This window comes from Protopterus annectens, chromosome 14.part0 (genome assembly GCF_019279795.1).
Source record: "Protopterus annectens isolate FY-2018-M chromosome 14.part0, PAN1.0, whole genome shotgun sequence".
Classification (NCBI taxonomy): Eukaryota; Metazoa; Chordata; order Ceratodontiformes; family Protopteridae; genus Protopterus; species Protopterus annectens.
This window is the reverse complement of record NC_056748.1, coordinates 356,517,567-356,531,014: the sequence shown is the minus strand read 5'-3', so window position 1 is coordinate 356,531,014 and position 13,448 is coordinate 356,517,567. Positions and strand designations below refer to the sequence as shown.

General features: G+C 39.5%; 1 protein-coding gene across 1 annotated transcript in view; it reads right to left on the bottom strand.

Annotated features, from left to right (window-relative positions):
* The window catches only part of RGS10 (regulator of G protein signaling 10), a 463,550-nt gene that overhangs the window by 275,693 nt on the left and 174,409 nt on the right, over positions 1-13,448 (bottom strand). The gene's annotated exons all lie outside the window — the stretch shown is intronic.

Sequence of the window (13,448 nt, the reverse complement as noted above, 5' to 3'; positions counted from 1 at the left end):
GGGTAACTTATGGCTTTTCAGCTATGCCAGATCTGGTCACATACTTTTTGGAGCTTTTATAGGTTCTGTTAGCCTTTTATTTGTGCAGTTTAACTGAGGAAAGGGGACTAAAATAAAAAAATAACTTATATTTGATGAGGCACTATGAAGATTTGAACAATTTTTGTACTTATGTAAATCCTCAGCATCTCAAGTGCATGCTAGATTTGTTGTATTTTAGGGGATCAGGCCTTTCATTTTGGGCAGTAAATAAGCTGCAGTTTCATATTCTTCATAAGTCAAACTATTTCTGCAGGTGAAATAAAGATCACTGTAAAAAACTCCAAAAAGTTGCAGTGAAAAGAATTTCTTGCCCTACCATCTACTACAATGTACTCAATGCATGTTAATCAATTGTATGGCAGGTTTCCTGCATTAAATGTTAGGTTACATTTGCTATTGACTCTGAGGCACAAATGTGTAAAGGTCTGACTACAACCTAGATAACCCAATATCAAATAGTGATCCGGGCACTGGAGGTGATGATGATGGATTGTGAGATTGAGTAGCCAGTGTCAACCCTCCCATCCATTAAGGACAAGAAGGCCTTCCGAATCCACTATAATGCTACAGTCTGATGAAGCGTTAGGTGTGTGATATGTAGCACTGTGGACTGGAGATGTATATTTGGCTTTACAAACCATTTGTGATGGAGTTCATGCAAGTGTGCAGACGTGAACATGTGCTATAGGAAGGTAGTGTACACTCTCACAGTGATGTAAAGGCACATGTTAGTAGGGGGTATGGTTAGGCACTTAACATAAAAATCTTAAGATGTGCATCATGGCCATCACAGCTTCAAGGAGAGGCTGCTGCTAGACAGTTCCATAACATGGAGACAATTAGAATCCTTTAAGAAATGTGGGAGGTCCAGGTCCAGGTTTTGAAGAGGGGGAGCCAGACCAGACCCTCAGAATACAGCATGGTCTCTAACCTGTTGGCCTGCTGAAGGACAGATGCAAACAAAGGGCCCAAACCATCTCCAAGGCTTCTTAGATGTTGGCACTCTTAGGTTAGCTCTTGTCTTTGCAAGACCTTTATGGATTGGGTGATGGTTGACAAGAATGAAGGGGGAAAAATCACATCGAAAAAATGTTAGTTTCTGTTTTTGCTCATTTTAATTGTTGTAATAGCAATCATGTTTTCTAGTGTCAGTCAAGTATCATGTGACTTTACCGTGTGACAAAGGACACTTAGATGAAAGATTAACACTTGAAAGATTGCTTATTGTAACATCAGCTAAAAGGTGAGCAGGTGCATATGACACAAAGATAAAGACAAAATGCCCCATATTGGTGATAATGTCAGACAGACAGAATAGGGTGTGGGGTAGGGAGGCTATAGAGGGGACAAAAACATGGAAAATGGAATCCCCAAAAAAAATACTTTTTGCATTTCTGTCTGTTGAGTGCAAATCTTCTATCAGTCTCATAGCACTCAGTCTGCTGTGTTTCAAACTGTCAGCCTAAACACAAATAACAGGTACCAAGAGGTGAAGTAGTTAGTATTGCTACCTTGTGACGACAGGGTGCTCAGATTTAATCCTGACTTAATATTTCTGTGGAGTTCTTACAGCTTCTGCAATGGTCCCTCAGGGGTATCCTGCTTTCCTCTTATCTCAGTAGATAGTCTGGCTCATTGGATCTTCTGAACTGTTCATGCATATAGCTTTTACCTTTGCCTGCACAGCATAGGCTAAGGTCATAAAAGATAAAAACAAATAATTAATATTCCAAAATTTTATTTATGTAGATCCCACTGGTGCTGCAATACTTAATTCATTACAAATGAATCCCTTCCACTAACATATTTCAAATTATGGAATGCAAATATTACCTTACTTACAATCTGATAACACCATATAAAACCACACATTTGCTGTACAGTCCTTTACAACCAATAAAAAATGTCATCCTGTACAGAAGGCCTAGTGGTACAGAAGTAAGAAGACTGAACGACAAATTCTGCTTGGTAGAAAGTACTGCACAAAGGGCCATCTGTTCTGATCCTCCCAAGCAATAGTGCTCATTATGGAGTTTGAAAAAAAATCTTTGAACACACACACACACACACACACACACACACACACACACACGCAGTTATATCAATCATATATACATACAAAAAGACAAATATATTTGCACACACATACACATACCCACTCGTTTGACAGTTAGATCTTACGCTCATGGCCTAAAGCACAGCACCACATTGGCATGTTTGAGAAGTAATTTAACTTTACACACACTGGTCAATTTCAGCAACACACATGGCTAAAATATCTGCTGAGCAGATTACTGTAATATGATATAACATTTATTTCTAAGTGGTATAAGTATTCTTCTCCATTACAAACGTTTCAAACCCTAATCAATAAAAATAAGCTGCTGATTAGTTTTTAATAGAGCTTGATGTGTTCTAATGTACTAGAGTGAGTAAGACAGGACCTTCCATCATAGCATTGTAGTGATGAATGATAGCAATCTTAGAGGCTTTTATTACTGACATTCTTATGTATCCACATCATCAGTAGTGACTGCATGATTATTACCAAGACAGACACTCATCTCTAGCGCAGCACTGGTACACAGCCAAGTGTCTCTACTTAATTTCAACAAGTACGTTTAGTGCTGCTTTCCTTCATACGGACATCCCACATACCCCCTCTAATACCGTGACGGTGAAATACACATACAGTAATGCATTCGTTTTAAGGACACTATATGTAGAAAGCTACGCACTTTACTTTTTTACTGTACCAACATTTTTTTTTGTGGCACTTGTTTCTGACCTTGAGTCATGCGCAGTAAAGCTGACATCATCCTGATTACTTAGATCTTAGCATTTCACAGTCAGACTGAAGGGAGTGGCTGAGACTTCTACAAGCACAAAAACATAAATTAAAATTAATATTTCTCACCAGATGAATGCCATAGAAGCAGAGATTAATATTGTATATATATTCTGTAACTCTGGCAAAAGTCTTAGTGTCAATGTAGAACAGCTAGATGTGTCTGTAATGGGTCAGTGTACAAGCAGGGGGTTATTCTTTCTTTATTTATTTGAATTTGTTTACTGGGGTAGAGCACTGATCACGTCTGGCCAATTTCAGTCTCAGCCTGGGGTCAGTAACTGACTGGATATACAAAGTAAACAAGAGTATGTAACACTGATATGAAAGTTAAAAAAAAGTACAATAGTTGAAATACGTTATATAAATAGAATAAATAGTTAGGTATTAATTATACAATATGTACAAATGTTTTCAGAACAATTGTGAAGTTGGAGAAAAATAAACTAGAGATGCAAATAGGAGAAAGGATATTACTGGTGGAGTTAGAGTAGAACAGAGTTAGATTAAGCTTGGGTGAAGTGATCTGAGAAGGAGGAACTGCATTCTGCTTGATTAACTAAATGAGATTTCAATAGAGAACAGAAATTGGAGTAGGAAGATGAAACTTAATTTCACGCAGGAGGGACTCCCACAGTCTGTGACTGAGAACTGAGAATGCAAAGTCAGAGATATGTACCTTGGAAAGATAAACGTGTTTTAGGAACAGAATGATTAAAGTTTCTTAGGTTGTATGTCAGGGTTATCTCATTACTTCTGAAGTTAAAGGACAGAGAAAGTGGAAGGTCTGTTCTTTGTATGACTGGGAGCCAATGTTCACTTCTTGGGGAGTATGTAATAAATCTATATTTTTGTTTTCTAGTGTTTGAATGGCAGTGGAGTTTTTAGTAAATGCTGTTGAAAAAAGAGGGAGACTGAATTCAAGTTGCGGAATTAGGATTCCTTTTCTTATTCTTATCGTTGACCTTGTGGAGTGTGAAAAAGGGGATAGTTTTGTGCCCAGAAAAAAAAGATTACTGTTTATGTGTATTTTCAATATGGAGTTTGAAGTTGAGTGACGATCTAAGCAGAAACCAGGATACTTGGAAGAGAAAACTTGCTCTAAAGGGAGGTCATCAAACATTGCCACAGTTTTCTTCGATCTGCGAAGCTTATATTTATTATTAAAAAGTTAGGGGAGGAAGTCAGACAGGCACTCTGCTACTTGATGCTAGATTATGCTAGATTACTGTCTACAGCAGGATTTGGTGACTCCCAAAACAATGGCAAAGAGCAGCACTTGAAACACATTTTGCTTCACACTCTACATAGGACCAGCAGATAGGAATATCTTAATTAGTAGCATCACAATCTCACTTATGTTTTACTTGTCTGATAGCATTTCATACTAATATGCGCACATTTATTGACCCTAACTAATGATAATAATAACTAAAGTCAATATATTTAAAATGCATGTTTGTATAGAAAAAAGCACTACCATCTTTATTCCTTGTATGTCTGTCTGATACTTGATCATCTTGTAAGAATAGAGAAGTTTTCATTTTTGCAACTTGCTCAAAAACAAAACTGGCTATCCTTTGTATAGGAGGAAATCCTGAAAATGTTTCAGACGTCTAAAATGTCATGAATGCAGAAGTAAGCCACACTTCCTAATCCAAAAATCAAAATGTTTGAACTCAGTGAAACACCTGCTTAAAGAATAATGGGTGTTATATTAATTTAACATAACATTATAAACTGAATGTTTTCTCAGTCAGTGGGCAGCAGGTTTCAGACAATATTCATTATACCCTTTTTTGGCAGCAGATGATTTTGTGGTTTTCTTCTTGTCTTTTCTCTTTAATTTATGATTTACTGACCAGGCATCACCTGGAAAAGATACCTACACTGTGAGCCTTCCCTGTTACATACAGTAACTATTATCCCAGAAAAATGTTATACTATCAGAAGAGGAGGAAATCCAAATGTAATCACATTTCAAGTCATTTCATCTGCGTGTCTAGCACAAGACACCACGGCCCTCTTATAATCATTAGTACCTCCAAAGTAGTTAATGCACTGCTGACTGTGCAAAAGCATTTTACAAGAGATAGCATTTACCAAACAAAAGCAAAACATTAACTTCACAGACCTACTGCAATCAACCTCATCAAATAAAGCATATCCTAAATCCATACCTATAATACACCTTTTCCCAAGGAGACCTGCCACTGCTGCATCCAGCATACACTTACCTATTCCCTTTCATGACAGATAAAGAAGATTCAGTATAGAATAAAGCACTGGGTAAGTAAATACTAAGAAAGCACTATGCACATGAAATGGAGGTGGCCTTAATAACAAAGGAGTAAAGGGCCCTGGAGTAAGTACATCCTATGACCTAAGACTAATAAGAAGATATAAAACAGCAACATGGAGTGCTGGCATAACATCAAGATGTGGAGAAAAGGGCTTCATCAGTAGAAAGCAAAAAGTATGTGCACATGGAAACATACAAACATGGTGCACAGTATGCACCAAAACCATGCAAAGAGAGAATAAAAGAGGAAAGCATGTTTTGTTTTGAAGAAGAAAATAAGTAATATAAGCAACTAAGTATATCAATGGAGTCAATGGTGTAAAAATAGATATATGAGACCAAAAGATACATAACTACAGAATCAGGAGAGACAAGAGGAAGTATTACGTTACAGAAAGGGTGGTGGATAACTGAAGAAGTCTAAATGAAGAAGAAATAATAACTGAATTCAAGAAAACGCAGGCTAAACACAAGTCAAATTCTTCTCACCCCTAACATGGTCATCCTTGTGTGGTTAGAGTTCATGTTTAATCTCCCTCATTAATTCAAATTCAATCACCAAGGAACATTGTTCAATTCACCTAGAACTATTTTTGTGTAAAAATAAATATTTTCTTACATTGACTCTGAACTGTTTCATTTTGTTCTAGGAAGTGCATGTGCACACACACACACACACACACACACACACACACACACACACACACACACACACACACACACACACACACACACACACACACACACACACACACACACACACACACACACACACACACACACACACACACACACACGATCATAGGATCATAGAAAGTTACTAGGCTATTAACCCTGAGGCCCTTATAAGCCTAGCCAAGAGATTAGCCCATGTTTAAACAAGTCAGCATCTGATGCCCCTGTCTAGCAGGGACACAGATGGAATCCCAGGAGTGAATTTTGTTTCCCATCCAGTTATCCAGGTTGCGCTTAAAAAGGGATAATTAGTACTCTGCTTGACATGTAGAGGTAGTCTATTCCACAGATGTGGGAGTCTCTGGGACACAAATCTGTCCCGTCAACAAGTCCTATTGATGTCACAGACCAGGCTGAGGTCACGTGTGCGGGTTACTCGAGTGGAGCTTGATATGCAGCAGTCCCATCAATCAAAGCGGGGTCTGAGACTGTTTTGTATGCCAGACAGAGGGCACCTCTGAAGAGTCTATAAGTCTATATGGCACTGAGTGGAGGGACAGATATTTCAGCCTATCTGTGTATGGTAGATGTTTGAGGCCCTGGATTCTCCTGGTGAGGAACCTCTGTGGTCTCCAGCTGTTGTATGTGCTTTGTGAGGTAAATGATGAAAGGGGCATTGTACTCAATAATGGTTCTTATAAGGGAAGACTACAGAGATGTTATGACCTCCTTGTCCCTGGATGAGATACCCTTACTTATGATGTGGGCCATGTTTAAAGCTTTCCATACAACAGAAGCAATATGATGGTCAAAAGTCAGGTTGCTATCAGCCTGAGTGCCCAAATCCCTCACGACTAATTGCATGCTTAGGACGTTGTTATTAATGTGATAATTTGAAGGACATCACTCTCCCCAAAGGGGATGATGATGCAATTTTTGGTATTCAGCTTGAGGCCATGTTTCTGGCACCAGACATTTGTTTGATGAGGCCCTTTTGGAGGATGTCCACATCACTAGGGGAACTGATGACAGCACCCAGCTTGCAGTCATCTGCAAACTTGATCAGCCATATGGGTTTTGGCCTGCACCTTTGAAAAGTATATCCCAAATAACACAGTCCCGAAGACCAATCCCTGGGGTACGCTGCTCATTACGGGTCTTCTGTTTGAGGTGGATTCCCCTATTTTGAGTAGGTGGGCTCTATTAGTGAGCCAGTTTGCTACCCATCTGGTAACACATGGACTGATGCCTAGCTGAGAGAGTTTATCTATTATACCCGAGTGGGGAATAGTGTCAAAGCCTTTGGTCAGGTCAAGGTAGGTGATGTGCACTGTCTTCCCCTCGTCCATGGCTTTGGTGATTGTCTCAAAGGAGTCAACCATATTTAACAGACACGACCTTCCCTTGACAAAGCCAAACTGTGGGGAATCGAGTGTTTTGAGGTTGCCAATGTCCTTGTTAATGAGGTCCACGATAATCCGTTCCATGGCCTTGCAGATCAGGCTAGTTAGGCTGATGGACCTATAATTTCCCAGATCCACCTTTGTGCAAAGGGTTGACAGTGGCTGTCCTCCACTCAGCTGAGATGAAGCCGGTACTCAGGCTTTGGTTGAACAGGGCTCCTGATAGTGCTGCAAGTTCCTGCCTGAGTTCATGTAGCATGCAGCCCGGAATGTTATCGGGTCCCATGGGGGCTGTATGTTTTGCCTTTGAGAGAGCAGTGATGACCTGTTCCCTAGATATACGAGGAAGGGGGCAGGTACTGGGGATGTCCTGATTTACTGATGGGGACAGAGTGGTGAAGTTTTCACTGAATCTGTCAGCCAACAAGTTGGCTATATCTACAGTATTTGTGTATATGGTGTCCTTGACCACCAGTTCTGAGCAGATCTGAGTGCTTCCTTTGAGAATGTGGACATATATGAAGATGGCCTTATGATTGACTCTAGTAGATGTGGCCAATTTGGACTTGAACTTTGCTTTGGAGGATTTCACTTGTGCTCTTATTTGCTTGTTCAGGCTAAGGAGAGATTGCTTCCAATTTGGCACCTGCTCCTTCTTGGTCCTGGACAGCAATTTTTTCCTTTTGTTATGGAGTTTATTTATTGCAGATATCCACCAGACATGTTTACTCTTCCTTGTGGAGGATGATTTTGTCCTGTCGGGTATTCCTGAGTCCATGCATCTATATAAATGCTCGTATAGTAATTTGGTAATTTTGGACATTGGTGCCAGCTCCTACAGAGGGGGAGGGGGCTGTGAAGCTGTTTATACCATTCCTCAGGAGGTTGTAATCAGCTTTGGAGAAGTTATTTTTGTTTGACCCTAGCTAGAGGGGGGTCGGGGAAGATGGTTACTTTGAACGTGGCAACTTTATGGTTGGATCTTACCATGGAGGATGATACTGTAGGGATGCTGCAGTGGTTACACGTGTTGGTTAATACCAAGTCCAAGATATTATCACCTCTTGTGTGGTATCGTCTAGCTGTTCCAAGGTGTTTGCATTGACAAACTCGAGGAATCTCTGAGCATTTGTGTTCTGGCATGAGTAGTTCTTCCAATCTATGTTTGGTTAGTTAAAGTCGCCCAGGATCAGGGTTAAGGGTTGAATCTTGATAGATTCAAAGAGGTCCAGACTGGTGGAGTGGGCATCCTGAGTCAAATGTGGGGGCCAGTAGCTAGCTATGATTTGAATAGGGGTCTTATCAAGGGTTAACTGGACCTGGAGTGTCTCCTGTGCGTCATACTGTTTGACCAGCCTGGAGGTGTGTATTTCTTTAATATATATTGAAACTCCACCTCCTTTGACTTTACTGCCCACAGTTTGGGGTCTGAATGTATGACAGGATGAGTAACCAGGTAAGGCCGGGGTGCTCTCCGCAGCTTTGAACCAGGTTTTTGTGACTGTGCAGATGTCAGCATCTCCCAGGGTTAAGAATGCTTGCAATGAGTACAGTTTCATGTTTAGATTTCTAGTGTTTAGCAGCATGATCTTTAATTTGCACTTTGTTGAAACTTTTATGTTGGTAGTTTTACATAAATATATACATATATATATATGTGTGTGTATATATATATATATATATATATATATATATATATATATATATATATATTATTTATTTAGTTATTTTACTGAAAGATACTGCTCTCTTGGACTCTGGTAACACCTTTGAGGTCCTTCCTTTGAAGTCTCTTTATATGGATTCAGTTGCATATCATCCATCCTTTTCACCACTGTCCTCTGAAGTGCAATCTTCCTGTCCGTAAGCTGTAAAGATCATACATTTCCTCAAAATGTGACCTCTACAATGATGAAAAAAATGTTCCTATACTTAAAGTATCCTAAATACAAGTCTTGACTGTTTCACAGGAGTTCTCTACAGATAAACAAAGTGTTTCAGTTAAACAAATTTCACCTAATCGGTTTTTCCTGCAACTGCTTTTGGCTGAAACAATTTCCCTGACCCCAAGATATTGGAGACCCCCATACCATTCCTCAATTAACTAAAACCAGCCTTAAGACCAAGGTACTCAGAGTATGAAATATTTCCATGGGGGGGATCAGCAAGTTTGGCAATAATGATTTGGGGAACAGTACTTTTGCTGAACTCTTCTTTGAACACTCAATGTACCATTCACAAAATCTAACAGAATGTTGCAGAAATGGTCACAGGTAAAGCTGCACCTCGGAAAACAAAACATGGCTTTTAACATGTCACATAAGCATTCTTCGATGGCAGTCTGGTGCTTTTCTGCTTCAGCAAATCTTACTTAGCTTTTTAAACAAGAGTGTAAAGTTTTGATGTTTCTTCTGGTTTTATTACATTGCATTCCTCTACTATATTTGCTTTAATGGCTCGGTCATGTATCTGTCATGTCTATAATGAGAGTTTATTTTATGAGAAGCTTATAAGGGCTTTTTTTATCAAGTCTTCTCTTCAAAGCCAAGTATTTTTCTTGGAAACTTTTGCTTTACTTATCATTTCTGAATGAACTCTTTTACGTGTTCTAAGGCATAATCCCTTCTTGTCAGATTTTCTACAACAGGAGGGTGGCTTTGCAATTAGCCATAGGTGCTGCATGAGTTTAGATAAAAGACAAAAATCCAAATGCTAATTTATGCATGTTTTTGTTGACTGTGTTAACAAGCATTTGTAAAGTTGGGGGAAAGAACTTTTCCTTATCGAGAAATTTAGCTATTCTGTTTTAATAGAATGCTGCTCAAGGAAAGAAATGTACAAATGTCTCAAGCTATTTGTTTCATTCTCTTTGGTGAGAAAGAAACTGAACCCATTTCTTGAAAGCTTTCTTTACTTTGGCTAATGATAAAAAAGCCAGCAGACTTTCAGCCAACAAAAAGCTGTCTGATACATTTCCCAAAACTAATACTTTTTTTCTGCATGGAACTATGTTATCATGTACCACCCACTGGGGGGTTATGACTCCAAGTCCCAAGCAAGTCATAATCCTGATTAGATCACAGAGACAGTGGGTAGTTCAGAGATTTCAGATAAAACAGTTGTGCATGTGTTGAGAAAAATATGTCAGTCAGTATAAAGCTGTCTGTATTATTTCATTTTATTTTAAATAATCTGTCCAGCTCACTGTCTCAGAAATACTGTAAGTGATTTCTAAGAAATGCTGGTGATAGTCTTATTGTCTTTTTCAGGGGTATGGTAGCTACAGAAATCTGTGGTACTTTGTTGTACAGATTTGTTCACACTACTACAAATGCTTACCTATATACTTTCAGATGAAAAAAAGCAGATTTTAATATGGCCATATTTTAAACAAAACTGCCACAGAATGCTCACCTTATACCTCTCAACTCTCCTGTAGTTTGCATAAATACAGTTTTTTTAACATATGTTAAAGGGTGCAACAAAATACCAGGCAGCCCATTTAAATTATAATTGTTTACAGTTTGGCCAGCAGCAGACGCATCATCATCATCCTACTGACCCTCCCCTCACGGTGGTGCACATTTTGTGTCTGTGTCGAAGCTGGGCACATTTTACTAGTGGCAACTGTTTGTTATGAGAATCTGAGAACATAAATGTGTAGGGAGGCGGTCTGCTTTATGTTTTTTTTCTTAATTAATATCTGAGAACAAGACTGAAGTGGAGCATTAGCAGCAAGAGGTCAACTGGCCACAGCTCAGGAAATAAGGTAAGGAATGAGCAAGGACAAGAAAAAGGGAAGAAGAAAGCAAATGAAGGCTGAGTGCAGGTATGTCTTTTTTTAACTTTTTATTGCATTTTAAATCAATATGAAATAAATTTACAACAAAACCATCAATTAAAAATAAATAAACCTATACACAGAGTCCATAGCAAATACTTACACTAAGCAAAACCATCAAAATTGTTCCAATAAATCTCTACGTTTATGCGTGGTATTCAAAGTTCTGTTTACATAATTGCAATTCCTTGTTACACACAATTTTTGCTAGATAAATAAACTTTTCCAATTCATTGTGATGACTTTCCTGGCAATAGCCAAGATGGACCACAGGAGAGGCACTTGAGTTTTAGGTATAGGATCGGGAATTGGAATACTGAATAAAATCAAGAATCTGTAATATTACAATTGTCTGACCATAAAACTTTAGCAAAGTTTCTAAATTCTGCCCAAAATGGAATAATCATTTGACACTCTAAAATCATATGGCACCAATTTGCCTCCATACTTCCATTACACCTCCAGAATTTAAAATTTTCTTTCTATTCTATGTGGGGTTAAAAAACTTCTATGTAAAAAATTCCAAGTAAAAACTCTCCAATATAAAGATGAGGTGGAATTACTTATAGATTTGAAAATATAACTTTTTATTAGTTTCTGAAAATGTTTCATTGTTAATTTTTGATGAATAATCCCAGTGAGATAAACCAAAGCCTATAAATTCAGTTCTTAAAATCCTATCGATAATTGATAAGTAATATTTATTTTTGAACACCACTATTGATCCTGTAGAAAAATTCCAATATTTTTGGTGTTGTTTTAATGTTCACATTTAGTGGAATTTGTATAGTGTTAATAATGAATTCCCTAAAAGTTTGTATATTTAACCAACTACTTTGTTTGTATTACATCTAACCAATAGTTGATCAGCAATACATACTTTATTTCCATCTATACTGAAACCAGAATTTTAAATAATTTTTGCCAAGATCAGTTATTTAACTTATATTAAAAGACTCCAGACATCCAGTGGTATATGTGATGCCCGTGCCCTGGCCCAGCAATCAAGGAGCCTCAATCATCACCACTAACACCAGTGAGGGGCATCTCATATAGGAGGAAAGGATAACAAATACACACAGTAAAGTATAATTTCCCTTAAGAGCACACAGAGATCACAGTCAGTCCAGGGCTGGTCACTCCCTTGCTCTCCAGGTCCCCAATATAATCCCCACTGGCACAGCTGTAGGGTCCAGATCTCAGCCTAGTGGGCAAACCCTCCTGCTCCCCTTAGGATATGATCCATCAGCCTCTGGAAAGTTGCTGGAGCATTTTTCATCCCAAGGGGCATCTTTGTGAACTCATACAAGCCAAAAGGAGTCACAAAGGCTGACTTATCTCCAGCACTGGGAGTCAAGGGCACCTGTCAGTAACTCTTGGTAAGATCAATAGTTGTAAGATACTTCGCCCCACCCAGCTGCTCTAGGGCCTCATCTGTCCTAGGCATGGGGTAAGCATCTGACTCTGTGTGACTATTTAATTTCCTGTAGTCCACACAGAACCTGGTGTTGCGATCCTTCTTTGGCACCAGCACCACCGGGGAGGCCCAGGGACTGTTGGACTCTTGAATCACCCCTAGTTCCAACATTTCCTGTACCTCCTCCCTCAGAGTCTGTTTGACTTTCTCAGGCACTCTATAAGGGGCCTGCCTAACAGGCCTTTGGGGTCCTGTATCCACCTGGTGCTGCCCCAGGTGGGTGCATCCTGGTTTCCCAGTGAACATGTCCCCAAATTCCTGCAACTCTGCTCCAATTTCTTGAACCTGGGTAGGGGTTAGCTGCTGGGACATTGCTACCCCTTTCACTGAGGTGTCAGCCCGAGCCTCACTGAGGAGATCAGTCACCAGATCTCCCTCAGACTCCTCCTGCAATCCACTGCAAATGCTCAGCACAAGATCCTCCCTATCATGGTAAGGTTTCATCATGTTAACATGGTACAATTTGTGCCCCTGCCTTCTGCCTACCAGTTCCACCATGTAATTAACATCACTGACCTTTCTTACCACCTTGTAGGGTCTCTCCCAAGTTGCTTGCAGCTTGTTGTGTCTGACAGGAATGAGAACCATTACCTGCTACCCCACAGCATACTCTCTAGCTTGAGCATTCCTGTCATACCACACCTTTTTCTGTTGTTGGACTTCTGCCAGGTTCTCCTGGGCCAAGCCCATGAGTTCCTTGAGCCTTGTTCTGAGGTTCAGGACGTATGCCACAACAGACTCTTTGTGAGACTCACACTCACTTTTCCACTCATCTCAAATTAAATCTAGAAGTCCCCTCACCCTATGCGCATACAGCAACTCAAAGGGTGAAAAACCAATGTATTCCTGGGAAACCTCTC